The sequence below is a fragment of the Hemitrygon akajei genome, chromosome 3, assembly GCF_048418815.1.
Source record: "Hemitrygon akajei chromosome 3, sHemAka1.3, whole genome shotgun sequence".
Classification (NCBI taxonomy): domain Eukaryota; kingdom Metazoa; phylum Chordata; class Chondrichthyes; order Myliobatiformes; family Dasyatidae; genus Hemitrygon; species Hemitrygon akajei.
The window spans coordinates 37,726,679-37,740,229 of NC_133126.1; positions in this window are offsets into that span (position 1 = coordinate 37,726,679).

Sequence of the window (13,551 nt, forward strand, 5' to 3'; positions counted from 1 at the left end):
TACCTCTAAAACTCTGACAAACATCTATAGGTGGAGAGGATATTGACTGGTTGTATGGAAACCCCAATTCCCTTGTATGGAAAAGCCTGCAAAGAGTAGGGGATACAGCCCAGAACATCACGGGTAAAGCCCTCCCCACAGCCCAGAACATCACGGGTAAAGCCCTTCCCACTATTGAGCAAGTCTACAAGGACTGCTGTTGTGGGAAAGCAGCATCCATCATCAAGGACCCCCACCACCCAGGTTGCCATCAGGAAGAAGGTACAGGAGCCTCACAACTCGCACCACCAGATTCAGGAACAGTTATTACCCCTCAACCATTAGGCTCCTGAACCAGAGGGGATAACTTCACTCAACCTCACTCACCCGATCACTGAACTATTCCCACTGAAATGGACTCACTTTCAAGGACTCTTCATCTCACTTACTCAATATTTATTGTTTGTTTGTTTATTTATTTATCTATCTCTATATCATTCTATGTATCTGTTTATTTATTTATTTTGTCTTTCTTTTTGTATTTGTACAGTTGCTTTCTTTTACACTTTGGTTGTTGTCTCCCTGAGTAGGGGCGGTCTTTCATTGATTCTATTGTGTTTCTTGCACTTACTGTGATTGCCTGAAAGAACATGAATCTCAGGATTATATATGGTGACATATATATACTTTGATAATAAATTTACTTTGAACTTTGAATTTGGTAGGACCCAAAAGAACCAAAAGGTCAATAGCAAACACAAGGAAATCTGCAGATGCTGGAAATTCAAGCAACACACACAAAATGCTGGTGAAACACAGCAGGCCAGGCAGCATCTATAGGGAGAAGAAGCACTGTCGACGTTTCGGGCTGAGACCCTTCATCGATAATCTGAGTAATTAAACAGGCTCACAGTAAAACTCCAATAATCTTGCAACTTCAGCCCTTCAGTAGTGTTTAACCAGCAGATTTCCCAGATTATTGGATATTACTCCTATTAATACCCCAAAACAATTTCAATTCTCATTTAATAGAGGTCACAGGGTAACACTACATTTTCCAGTGAAACCTGTGAGTTTAGAGGTCAGTGGGAAGGAGTTCTCCAGTGAGTTTAAAATGAGGCTTGGGGACAGGGCTCTGGTGAATTTGCAGAAATGTGGGAAATAAGGCCTTGGTCATTTGAAGGAAAGCACCTGGCTAATGCCAAGCACCATGATTTTCATCAGTATTCACTAAGGAGAAGGATATTGAATTGTATAAGGTAAGGGAAACAAGTAGGGTAGTTATGGAAACTATGATGATTAAAGAAGAGGAAGTACTAGAGCTTTTAAAGAATATAAAAGTGGATAAGTCTCCAGGTCCTGACAGGATATTCCCTAGGACCTTGAGAGAAGTTAGTGTAGAAATAGCAGGGGCTCTGACAGAAATATTTCAAACGTCATTAGAAACGGAGATGGTGCTGGAGGATTGGCATATTGCTCATGTGGTTCCATTGTTTAAAAAGGGTTCTAAGAGTAAACCTGGCAATTATCGGCCTGTAAGTTTGACATCAGTGGTGGGTAAATTAATGGAAAGTATTCTTAGAGATAGTATATATAATTATCTGGATAGACAGGTTCTGATTAGGAACAGTCAACATGGACTTGTGCGTGGAAGGTCATGTTTGACAAATCTTATTGAATTTTTTGAAGAGGTTATGAGGAAAGTTGACGAGGGTAAAGCGGTGGATGTTGTCTATATGGACTTCAGTAAGGCCTTTGACAAGGTTCCACACAGAAGGTTAGTTAGGGAGGTTCAATCGTTAGGTATTAATATTGAAGTAGTAAAATGGATTCAACAGTGGCTGGATGGGAGATGCCAGAGAGTAGTGGTGGATAACAGTTTGTCAGGTTGGAGGCCGGTGACTAGTGGTGTGCCTCAGGGATCTGTACTGGGTCCAATGTTGTTTGTCATGTACATTAATGATCTGGATGATGGGGTAGTAAATTGGATTAGTAAGTATGCAGATGATACTAAGATAGGTGGTGTTGTGGATAATGAAGTAGGTTTTCAAAGCTTGCAGAGAGATTTAGGCCAGTTAGAAGAGTGGGCTGAAAGATGGCAGATGGAGTTTAATGCTAATAAGTGTGAGGTGCTACATTTTGGTAGGAATAATCAAAATAGGACATACATGGTAAATGGTAGGGCATTGAGGAATGCAGTAGAACAGAGTGATCTAGGAATAATGGTGCATAGTTCCCTGAAGGTGGGATCTCATGTGGATAGGGTGGTGAAGAAAGCTTTTGGTATGCTGGCCTTTATAAATCAGAGCATTGAGTGTAGGAGTTGGGATGTAATGTTAAAATTGTACAAGGCATTGGTGAGGACAAATTTGGAGTATTGTGTACAGTTCTGGTCACCGAATTATAGGAAAGATGTCAACAAATTAGAAAGAGTACAGAGGAGATTTACTAGAATTGTACCTGGGTTTCAGCACCTAAGTTACAGAGAAAGATTGAACAAGTTAGGTCTTTATTCTTTGGAGCGTAGAAGGTTGAGGGGGGACTTGATAGAGGTATTTAAAATTATGAGGGGGATAGATAGAGTTGACGTGGATAGGCTTTTTCCATTGAGAGTAGGGGAGATTCAAACAAGAGGACATGAGTTGAGAGTTCAGGGGCAAAAGTTTAGGGGTAACACAAAGGGGAACTTCTTTACTCAGAGAGTGGTTGCTGTGTGGAACGAGCTTCAAATAGAAATGGTAGAGGCAGGTTCGATTTTATCATTTAAAAAAAATTGGATAGGTATATGGACAGGAAAGGAATGAAGGGTTATGGGCTGAGTGCAGGTTGGTGGGACTAGGTGAGAGTAAGCGTTCAGCATGGACTAGAAAGGCCGAGGTGGCCTGTTCCTGTGCTGTAATTTTTTTATGGTTATATGGTTATATGATTTCTGAATAATGGGATTGCAGATTACCTGAATTGTATAGCAGTTTCAATTTTTCTTACCTCTCTTAATCCCATATTTCCTCATGATTTTGCTTCTTATACATGACTTTTCATTAAAGTAAATATTTTAACTTGTTTCTGTGTTGGGCTCGTCACATCTCAGTGAGGATTTCTCCACCTCACTGAGTGAAGAACCTTGCTCCAGCTTCAGTTGCTCCCATGCACCTGCAGAAAATGGTGCTCTGAAATAATTCTTAATAACTGCAAATTTCTGTGTAAAAGCCCTTGTGAAGTCCGTTGGCATCTGCTCATATGATAAAAGATAATTGCCATTTCCACTGTGCTTACCGCAAAATTATTACCTCTGCGTACTGCAGTGAGCCGTGCAACCCATAGAGGGAGCCCCTACATCAAATATTAAATTCCCTTTGTTGGTCTGTTGAGGTAAATTCACTTCTGCTTGTTCAGATGAAGTGATTTACTGCTCCAGTGGATTCCAGTTAATTGGGAGACATCTTGACCAGTCTACTTTGGCCCAATTAATCCTGCCCCAATTAGCCAAAGTTTCGAGCAGATTATTAAAAAGGTATAAAAAAAGACAAACTGTAACAAATTATGTATTTAAATGAAATATTGAACAAAATAGAACATTATCAACACAGCTACAGTAGTATAAAACTGTATGTTTTCTTTATTGTTACTGATGGAGGAGTTCATCCAGTGTACCTGTATGCTGCCACATTCTTTGATTGACTGTAAATGAACAAAATACACACAGACACCTAGAGTAGATAGATAATGGACTGCATTCATACAATGCCACCGATGATCGCATCCTCCAAGTCTTCATTTTCATTGTAATATTCAAGATAATTGTCAATACCTTCAAATTCTTCATAGTTTTTAGCTTGTTGAACTAGTGAAATAATCTCTTTCTCACTCACAGCCATTTCTGGCATCTGCAAACCTGATTGCTTTAAAATGCAGTGAGCAAAACAGTTGTGAATTGTCTTACTGCTTATTTCTTGCCAACTGTCACTGACAAAAATCACTGCTTTTTGAGCATAAGCGCACACAACTGATGCTATTTAAAAACTGTTCACTCTAACGGTAGTGTCTAACGACCATACAAGTACACGTGTCTGATGCTAGTTAGAAACCGTTTGGAAACAGACACCTACCCCAATTAAGTGGGATGGTGTACCAAATAAAGAAAGGGAATCCCGGCCATTTTCTTGATTAGTCTTTATTCTTTTAGAGTTGTCCCAAGTAAATGGCAGCCTCGATTAACTGATGGCCAGTTAACTGGAACCTACTGTATTATGTACGGCTTCTTTGAAATGAATTCTGTGCAGAACCAGTTAAAAAACTGTAACGTGTTATTTTGCTAAAATGTAAACTTCTAGGCATCTAGTGAGCAGCAAATCCAATTAAATTGTTGAAAATAATCTGAAAATACTTGAGCTCTCAAGCAAGAATCCAAAAATAATCAAAATATTAAACAATATTTCATGTTGCTTATTAAGACTGTGAAGGAAATTGCAAAGGATGAACATATAAATGCAATTACATTCTTTGAAGCTTAGATGGGGCTTCATAATCAAACAGTTCTCCAATATCATTCAACGCTGGTCATTTGCTTTTGATATTTAAGGCAGTAATTCTGAATCTCTGCATAATTACAGCCAACATTAACATGAAGCGGCCTATATCAAAATATAATTGAAATGAATTCTCATTTCATTAAAATCTAGTATTCAGACTGTATTGTACATATATTTTTAAAAATATTAAAAGGAGATCTTTTTGCACAAACATAGGAGTAGAATTTTGCTGTGCTTTTGCAGAAATTTTGTGTTTTGAGCATAATTTTGGCAGTGATGCATCAGTTTAATCAATGAAGTCACTTTAATAGTTTAATTTAAGCTATAATAGGTATTTTCTACATTTATGGATTTTAAGAGTATTTTGCTCTGAAGAAGTATCCACGATAAAACAACTTATCCCACTTTTTCTGTACATTCATGCATGTGGAAAGGTATTAAAAACAGAATCTGCTGGAACTATTCAATAAGTCAGGCAGCTTCTGAAGGGAGAGAGACAGGATTAATATTGCAGTTCAATGACCTTTCATCAGAATAAGAAAATGTTAGAGGCATTTCAATTTTGGTTTGCATTGGGTAATGGCTGCTAATTGCACTCCCCTCTCTATTTAGTTCCACTGAAGACATCCACCAGAATGTGCAATGCTGATTTCATTGCCAGTTGATGTTTGCACACATCTAAAACTGGTGTCAAACTTCTCACTCCTTTTCCCCAGTAAAGTAAATGAAGAGAAGAAAGGTTTGTGGAGAGTGGAAAGCAGGAAAAAGTCCAAGATAAAAGGCTGGATGGACAGGCAAGAGAAGATAGCTTTAGGATAAGTAAAGAAACAAGGAATGACCCTCAAGGTGCAAAATGAGCATTGATGAAACATTATCTGAGATTACTGAATGCTGTGTTGAGTTAGAAAATTGTAAAGAAACACACTGCTCCAGGGGACCAATACTGAGCTTTAGCTCAGTGCTGAGTCCAAGAGGGTTTGGGTGTGAATTAAATCCATCAGATTTGCCTGCTTGGGGTGATGATTCTAGGAAAAGTTGGATGGATGAGAACATGATTGTGGGAAATGGAATGGAGGAAAAAGGAAGATACATTGGAAGAGATGCAGGTGAAATGGAAAAACCTGGAAAAAAAAGGCAGTACATATAGGATGAAAGGTCTTTGAATTGAAATGTTAACCCTGCCTATATCTCTAAAAGACCACAGGAACATAAGATATAGGACCAGAATTAGGCCATTTGCCCCATCAAGTCTGCTCTACCATTTCATCATGGCTGATCCATTTTTCCTCTCAGCCCCAATCTCCTGCCTTCTCCCCGTATCCCCTCATGCCCTGACCAGTCAAGAATCTATCAACCTCTGCCTTAAATATACTGTACCTGAAAACTTGACCTCCACAGCTGCTCATGGCAACAAATTCCACAGATTCACTACTCTCTGGCTAAAGAAATTCCTCCTCATCTCCTTTCTAAAAGGACATCCCTCTATTCTGAGGCTGTGTCCCTCTGTCTTAGACACTTCCACAATAGGAAAGATCCTCTCCACATCCACACTATCAAGGCCTTTCACCATTTGATAGGTTTCAATTAGGTCATCCTGCATTCTTCTCAATTCCAGTGAATAGAGGCCCAGAACCATCAAACGCTTTTCATATGACAAGCCACTTATTGGTCTCTGGAATCATTTTCGTGAACCTCCTTTGAACCCTCTCCAGTTTCAGCCCATCCTTTCTAAGATAAGGGGCTCAAAATGCTCACAAGACTCCAAGTGGGGCCTCACCAGTGCTTTACAATGTCAGAACATGACATCCTTGCTTTTATATTCTAGTCCTCTTGAAATGAATGCTAACATTACATTTACCTTCCTCACCATAGACTCAACCTGCAAATTAACCTTTAGGGAATCCTGCACCAAGGACTCCTAAATCCCTTTGTGCCTCATTTTTTTTTGTATATTTTCTCCATTTAGAAAATAGTCAACTCTTTCATTTCTTCTACCAAAGTGCATGACCATGCACTTCCTGACACTGTATTCCATCTGCCATTTCTTTGCCCGTTCTTCTAATCAGCCAAGTCCTTCTGTAGACTCTCTATTTCCTCAAAAGGACCTGCCCCACCATCTATCTTCATATCGTCTGCAAACTTTGCCTCAAAGCCATCAATTTCATCATCCAAATCATTAACATATAGCATAAAAAGAATTGGTCCCAACAAAGACCCCGGTGGAACACCATTAGTCACTGGCCACCAGCCAGAAATGGCTCCCCTTATTCTCACTCTTTGCCTCCTGCCAATCAGCCACTGCTTTATCCATGCTAGAACCTTTCCTTTAATACTATAGGCTATCCTGTTGAGCAGCCTCATGTGCAGCAACTTGTCAAAGGCCTTCTGAAAATGTAAGTACAAAACATCAACCAATTTCCCTTTGTCTATCCTGCATGTTATTTCTTTAAAGAATTCCAACAGATTTGTCAGGCAAGATTTTCCCTTGTGGAAATCATACTGAATATGGCCTATTTTGTCATTTACATCCAAGTACTCTGAAACTAAGTCCTTAACAGTCAACTCCATCTTCCCAACCACTGAGATCAGACTAATTGGCCTATAATTTCCTTTCTACTGACTCTGTCCCTTCATGAGGAATGGAGTGACATTTGCAATTTTCCATTATTCCAGAACCATTCCAGGATCTGGTGATTCTTGAAGGATCAGTAATAAATCCTCCACAATCTCTTTCAGAATTCTGGGGTGTACATCATCTAGCCCAGATGACTCATCTATCTTCAGACCTTTCAGTTTCCTAAGAACCTTCTCCCTAGTAATGGTAACTTCATACACTTCATGACCCCTGACACCTGGAACTTCTGTCATAGTGTAGTGTCTTCTACAGTGAAGACTAATGCAAAATACTTATTCAGTTCATCTGTCATTTTCTTGTCCCCCATTACTACCTCTCCAGCATTGTTTTCCAGCAGTCCAATATCTACTCTCACCTCTCTTTTACACTTTATGTATCTGAAGAAACTTTTGGTATCCTCTTTAATATTATTGGTCAGCTTACTTTCGTATCCACCTTTACATTCTTAATCGCTTTTTTAGTTGCCTTTCTGTTGATATTTAAAGGCTTTCCAATCCTCTAACTTGAATCGAATATTTGCTCTACTACATGCCCTGTCTTTGGGTTTTGTGTTGGCTTTGACTTTCCTTGTCAGTTCGGGTTGTGTCACCTCCATAAATGCTGCCTGACCTTCTGAACATTGAAGAGAATGTTTCAGAACACGCAGAGTAAACCTATTCCAAAGGGGAAACCCACTAACCATTGTAAACTAAATATGGCATCAAACTTAAAGCAAGAGCATCTAATGGCACTTGGACAGGTGGCAGGTCACAAGAGTGAGTACAAGATTAATAAGGAAAAGAAAATCCCAGTAAAGTACAACTGAATAGTATGCATTTCTATTGATAATTATGTGAGCATAGTTATTGTGAGCTTTGGCCTATAGAAAGTGAGTTTGGAGAATTAATGGGAAATAAGGGAAAGACAAAGTATTTCAATAGGTATCTATGAAGGTACTCAGTCATCCAGGTCATTGTATATCAAGCAGTAGTAAATCAAGGCAACTGGACTTGCTGTGTTTTCTAGAAGATGTTTCGCCACTCATCCAAGAAGCTCCTTCAGTTCCAATCCATGATGGGGAGTTTTCCGGCTTATAAACTCTGTGAGTTATTTAACGGTATAGCAATCACATGTGGGTTATTAAAAGTCATAGAGGTAATGAGAGGGCCATTAGTCAATGCCTATTTCAATAGGTATTTTGCATCAATCTTCACAATAAAAGTGTTTTTCAAACTTTTTTTAGATGTCTAGCTTTCATCAAATATTTCCCCATATGTTTCCAATGCAAGTTCTCTGTTGGAAGCCACTATTAAATATATCATAGCAAGGAACTTAGAAAAAAATCAAGGAGATCAGGCAAATTCAGCGTGGCTTTGTGAGAGGGAAATCATATTTGAAGAATTTATGTGAGTTCTTTGAAGAAGTAACATTGGTGTGGATAAAAGAGAAATGGTAATGTACTATACTTAGATTTCCAGAAGACATTTGAAAAGCTTAATGAAGTAAATAAAAGCTCTTGGTGTGGGCGATAACATATTGGCACAGATAAAATGCTGGCTAGCAGCATAGAAGGAGTCAACCTGTATAAATCTATAATCTGATTGGTAAAACATAGTGGTTAGATTACTATAGCAATCAATGTTGGAGTTTTAACTTTGTACTATTCACAGATGAGAGAATGAAAGATACTATTGTTAAGTTTATTACCACATAAAGGTAAGGAGGAAAACAAGTTGTGAATAAGAACAAGAGAAAAAGTAATCTGAATCTAAATGGTGGGCAATTTGTAAATTACAAGAGGCAATGGGATCTGGGTGTTTTCATGAATGATTCAGAAGAAGTGTACATGTACAGCAGGTAATTAGGAAAGCCAATAGAACAGTATTGGAAAATAACAAACAAAAACTGCAGTTGCTGGAACTACTCAGCAGTCAGCCTGCATCTGTGAAGAGGAATGAAGTCAATGCTTCTGGTCAAAGACTCTTTGTCAGAACGGAGAAGCAATCAAATGAAGATTGTTAAACTGTAGTGGTGGTGGTGGGGGGAGGGGGTTCTGTTATATTGGCTTGACTTGGTTCTGCTCTTCGTATTCCTCTGGGAATTGAGGACATGCTCAGCTTGACCAGTGGGGCATGTCTTCCTGCTCTGCTTTTTGTCATCTCCACATTATTTTGTCAAGGTTCCCACTCTCTAACTTCTCCCATCCCCTCATTAATCAGATAGTTTTGATTATATGTCATCCCATGCTCACTCCAGTTTTTACCAATCGGAGCCACACCCTCACTGCAGTTTAACAAGTTTCTTTTGTCTCTTTTCCAGTTCTTCAACCTAAAATGTTAACTCTATTTCCTTTCCCGTAGATACAGCCTGATCTGCTGATTATTTCTTGTATTTTCTTTTTATATTAGACCAGAAGGTGTAGGAGCAAAATTAGGCCCTTTGAGTCTGCTCTGGCATTCAGTCATGGCTGATTCTCCTGTAATCCCCTTAACCCCTTTACCAATGAAGAACACTATAGAATAATATTGTTTGATATGAGGAGAATTGAGGAGGTTATACTTTGTTTGGAACCTTTGTTTGTCTCCTTATTGAAGAAAGGATGTAAACATTTGGATATATTTCAGAGAAGGCTGGTACCTGGGATGGATATGTTGTTTTATGAGAAAAGACTAGACAAACTAGGCTTAAGTCTGTTGGAGTTTAGAAGAGAGGGAGGGACTTGACTGAAAGCTGTAAAGTCCTGACGAACTTATTTTTTCAATTTCATAGTTCCAATGGAGAGTCATTGTTTTAGAGATTAACTGTTTCTCCCTCCACAGATGTCGCTTACCTACTGAATATTCCCTGCACTTCTTGCTTCTGTACCAGTTTCCTGTAATTGCATTTTTTTGTTTTGCTTTTCATGTCTTGCTGGGGGAGTGGTGGCGGGTTTGACAAGATGGACAAGGAAAACATGTTTCCATTTGGTGGACAACCTATTGGCTGGGGTTGATGTTCAAACATAAGTAGTTTAAGAAAGAGAAGAAGTGAGATTTTTTTTCAGAGGTCTGGATCTTTGGAATACTTTTCCTCAAAGTATAGTAAAAAATAAAACTATGATTTTTTTTGCATTAGGAAACTTAATAAGGAAAGGGCTACTGTGGATAGGCAAGAACATACAATTGAAGTTAGAGTCCACTCAATTATGACCTTCTGGAAGGTGAAGCAGGTTCAAGAAAATGCATGACCTGCTTCTTCTAATTTGCATGTTTGTAAGTACGTAGTTAAGCAAATCTGGATTAAGAAGCCAGTCTTGATAACTGCAAAGCCACTTTACGGTTGTAAGAACCATTTGCTTCATTATTATCCTATAGAGAGGAAACTCTGCCTCTCTTACCCCATCAGCCTGTACCTTAATGGCTTACTGAAATCTACTGGCATTCTCTTCACGTTATAACAACTATAGATCAACAATAAACCTGGCACTTCTCAGCTACATCCACATGCCTGGCAGAAATAATTGGGGCAGTGAGGTAGCATAGTAGTGAGCACACTTTACAGTACAGGTGACCCAGGCTCAATTCCTGCTGCTGTCAGTAAGGAGTCTGCACGTTCTCCCCGTGACCACATGGGTTTCCTCCAGGAGCTCCAGTTTCCTCCCACGGTCCAAAGATGTACCGGTTGTTAGGTTAATTAGTCATTGTACATTGTCCTGTGATTAGGCCAGGGTTAAATTGAGGGATTGCTGAGCAGCGAGGCATGAAGGGTCAGAAGGTCTACTCCAAGCTGTATGTCAATAAATTAATAAATAAGGTTCTAAGGTTCAAAGGTTAATTTTATTCTCACAGTATGCATGTAGAATACAATTCTGATACTTGCTTACACCAGACAGCCATTAAATACATAAAGACTATGGTGTTGATGAAAGGAACGACTCTGCTTTAGTCTTCATCACAGCTTTGAGATGGAGTCATTCATGACCCCACACCTCACCTCCGGCTTTTCCCACGAGGCAGCTTGTGTGTGCAGACCTTTTCGGCCTTCACCCCCTCCCACCGTCTCTGATCTCCACGAGGCAGATCTCTGGACACAGCACAGTGCTGGATCCTTCAGTTGAGAATGAAACTCTACGTCACAGGCTCCAACAGTTTCCGTGACACAAACAAGACAAAAATAACAAGCAGAAAGTGGAGAAAGAGTGAAATATCTGGAAAGATCTGCTATGGAAGTTGTTGCTTGAGGTGTCATTGTTCACTGGCGCCATCTTGACCGAAATAAGCTAAGGCTTCTCCCCAGCAAACCTCACATTTCCAGCAGTACTCTCTCAACTTCTGCTATGAAGAACATTTCTGTGATTAGATGTGATCCACATAGTAATCAGATAATTACAAAACAAGCTCTATGTGTTTGAAGCTTGTAATGGATCCAGTCTGGTATTAGAAGGGAAAGGCTGTAATTTCACGCCTCGTATGTTGAAGTTTGTAAAATAATTTGAGCACAATAGAATAGAATGGGAATAAAAATGCAGCAATAAAATATAATATTTTAATCCTAAATCAGTGAATTCCAGTTAAGTGGGAGACATCAGAACCAGTACATTTTGGCCCAATTAAATGCTTGTCCCAATTAGCTGAAGTTTAATGGAAATAGTTAAAAAGATATAGAAAAAGACAAACTGCTGTTAAACTAGGTAATAAATTTTGCAGTTAAATGAAATACAGAACAAATTAGAATACTACAAAGACTGCTATGGTACTACAAAACTATGTATTAGTTTCTAATAGTTATCAATGGTATGCTGCCTTGTTCTTTTGATTAACTGTAAATGAATAAAATTAGTGCAGACACCTGGACTGCCTTCGAACAGTGCTTTCTATGACTGCATCTTCCAAATCTTCATTTTCATTGTTGTTAAGATACGGCAACAATGAATATAGAATTGAGACAGGTTCTGTATAAACAAATAAACATTTATTTAAACTCTGCTCAATAAAAATGAAAAGTGAACAAACGACTAACTTAACCGGAAGTTAACTGTTATACGGCAACTCGAACAGTTCTTAAAGTGATAAATGCGAAAGTCCAGGTGATTTATACAGTCAATTAGGAGAGACTTTCCTGAAGTAACGAATTCCTTGACGACGTGACGTTATTGCTGATCCTAGATGAAATATGCCTTGCCTGAAAGATTCACGATGAAGGAATTAAAAACAGCTTGAAGGAACTGACCTTTTCCTTGGTGAATAACATTGTGCTCAACCCTTTCTACTCTTACATTTCAGGGGCTATCTCGGATGTAGGTTACTATTTCCAGAATGAAGATCCAATAAGGTCGACCCTGTATTAAACCACCGACGACACCAACTTTACTCGATCCTTCAGGTTTCTGCACTTCGGTAAATCTTCACTCTCCAATACTTAGACTTTAAAATTAAATCAAAGATACATCAAACATACCTGGCAGTGATTTTCAAAACTGCTGGCACAATGACAATGTACCTTACAGTAAAAATTGAAACTCCACTTTAAAACAAAACTGCATCATGAAACTAAATACACAGCACAACAGAGTAATGGATAACTTAAGCAACATCCCAACAAAAACTCCTGCATCACAGCAGGCTGTCCCCATTTTATACCTGTTGGACCAGGCCGTTACATGACCTCCCACTGGCAGGGAAAATACATCATCCCACCATCACAAGACCATTATATCATGCTCACCAGATATTTAATTCAAGCGGTACTTTATTGAGTTAAACTGAGTTTTTATCCACCTTTGAATTTCCTGTGACTCCAAAAGAATTTGCTGTTGTTATGGATGCAATTACCTCTGGTGTAATTATGTTGTTTAGAAATACATCATATTTGGTAGTTGAATTACCCAACTTGGATCCATCCAGTACAGCAGTAGGGAAGATTTGTTTTCCTCCGTCTTTTAAAAAAAACAATAAAGGCATAAGAAGTTTGTTTCAAAAAGACATTGCTTCTATTCCTACGGCTGTTAGTTTTTGGAATAGTCGCTTGGGGAATCTGAGGTGGAGGAGTATTTGAGGCGTATTTAATAAATTTTTATTGAAGAATAAAATTAAAGAAATTTCATTTAAAATTATACATAGATATTATCCAACCAATGTTTATTTGACAAGGTTTAATTCTGATATTGAAACTAACTGTTCTTTTTGTGGTTTCTATCCAGAGGATTTATTTAATCTGTTTTAGGATTGTGAATATGTTAAAATATTTTGGGTTGATGTTTGTCAATTTATAGATCAATATATTAATGTGGATTTTACTTTTTGTTTTGAAAATGTCTTATTTGGATTTACTAATAATACCAAATCTCATAGGGATCATTTCTTTATCATAAATCTTTTGTTAATTTACAGCAAATTTTATATCCATAAATGCAAATACAGCAATAAGAAACCTTCATTTATATTTTTTATG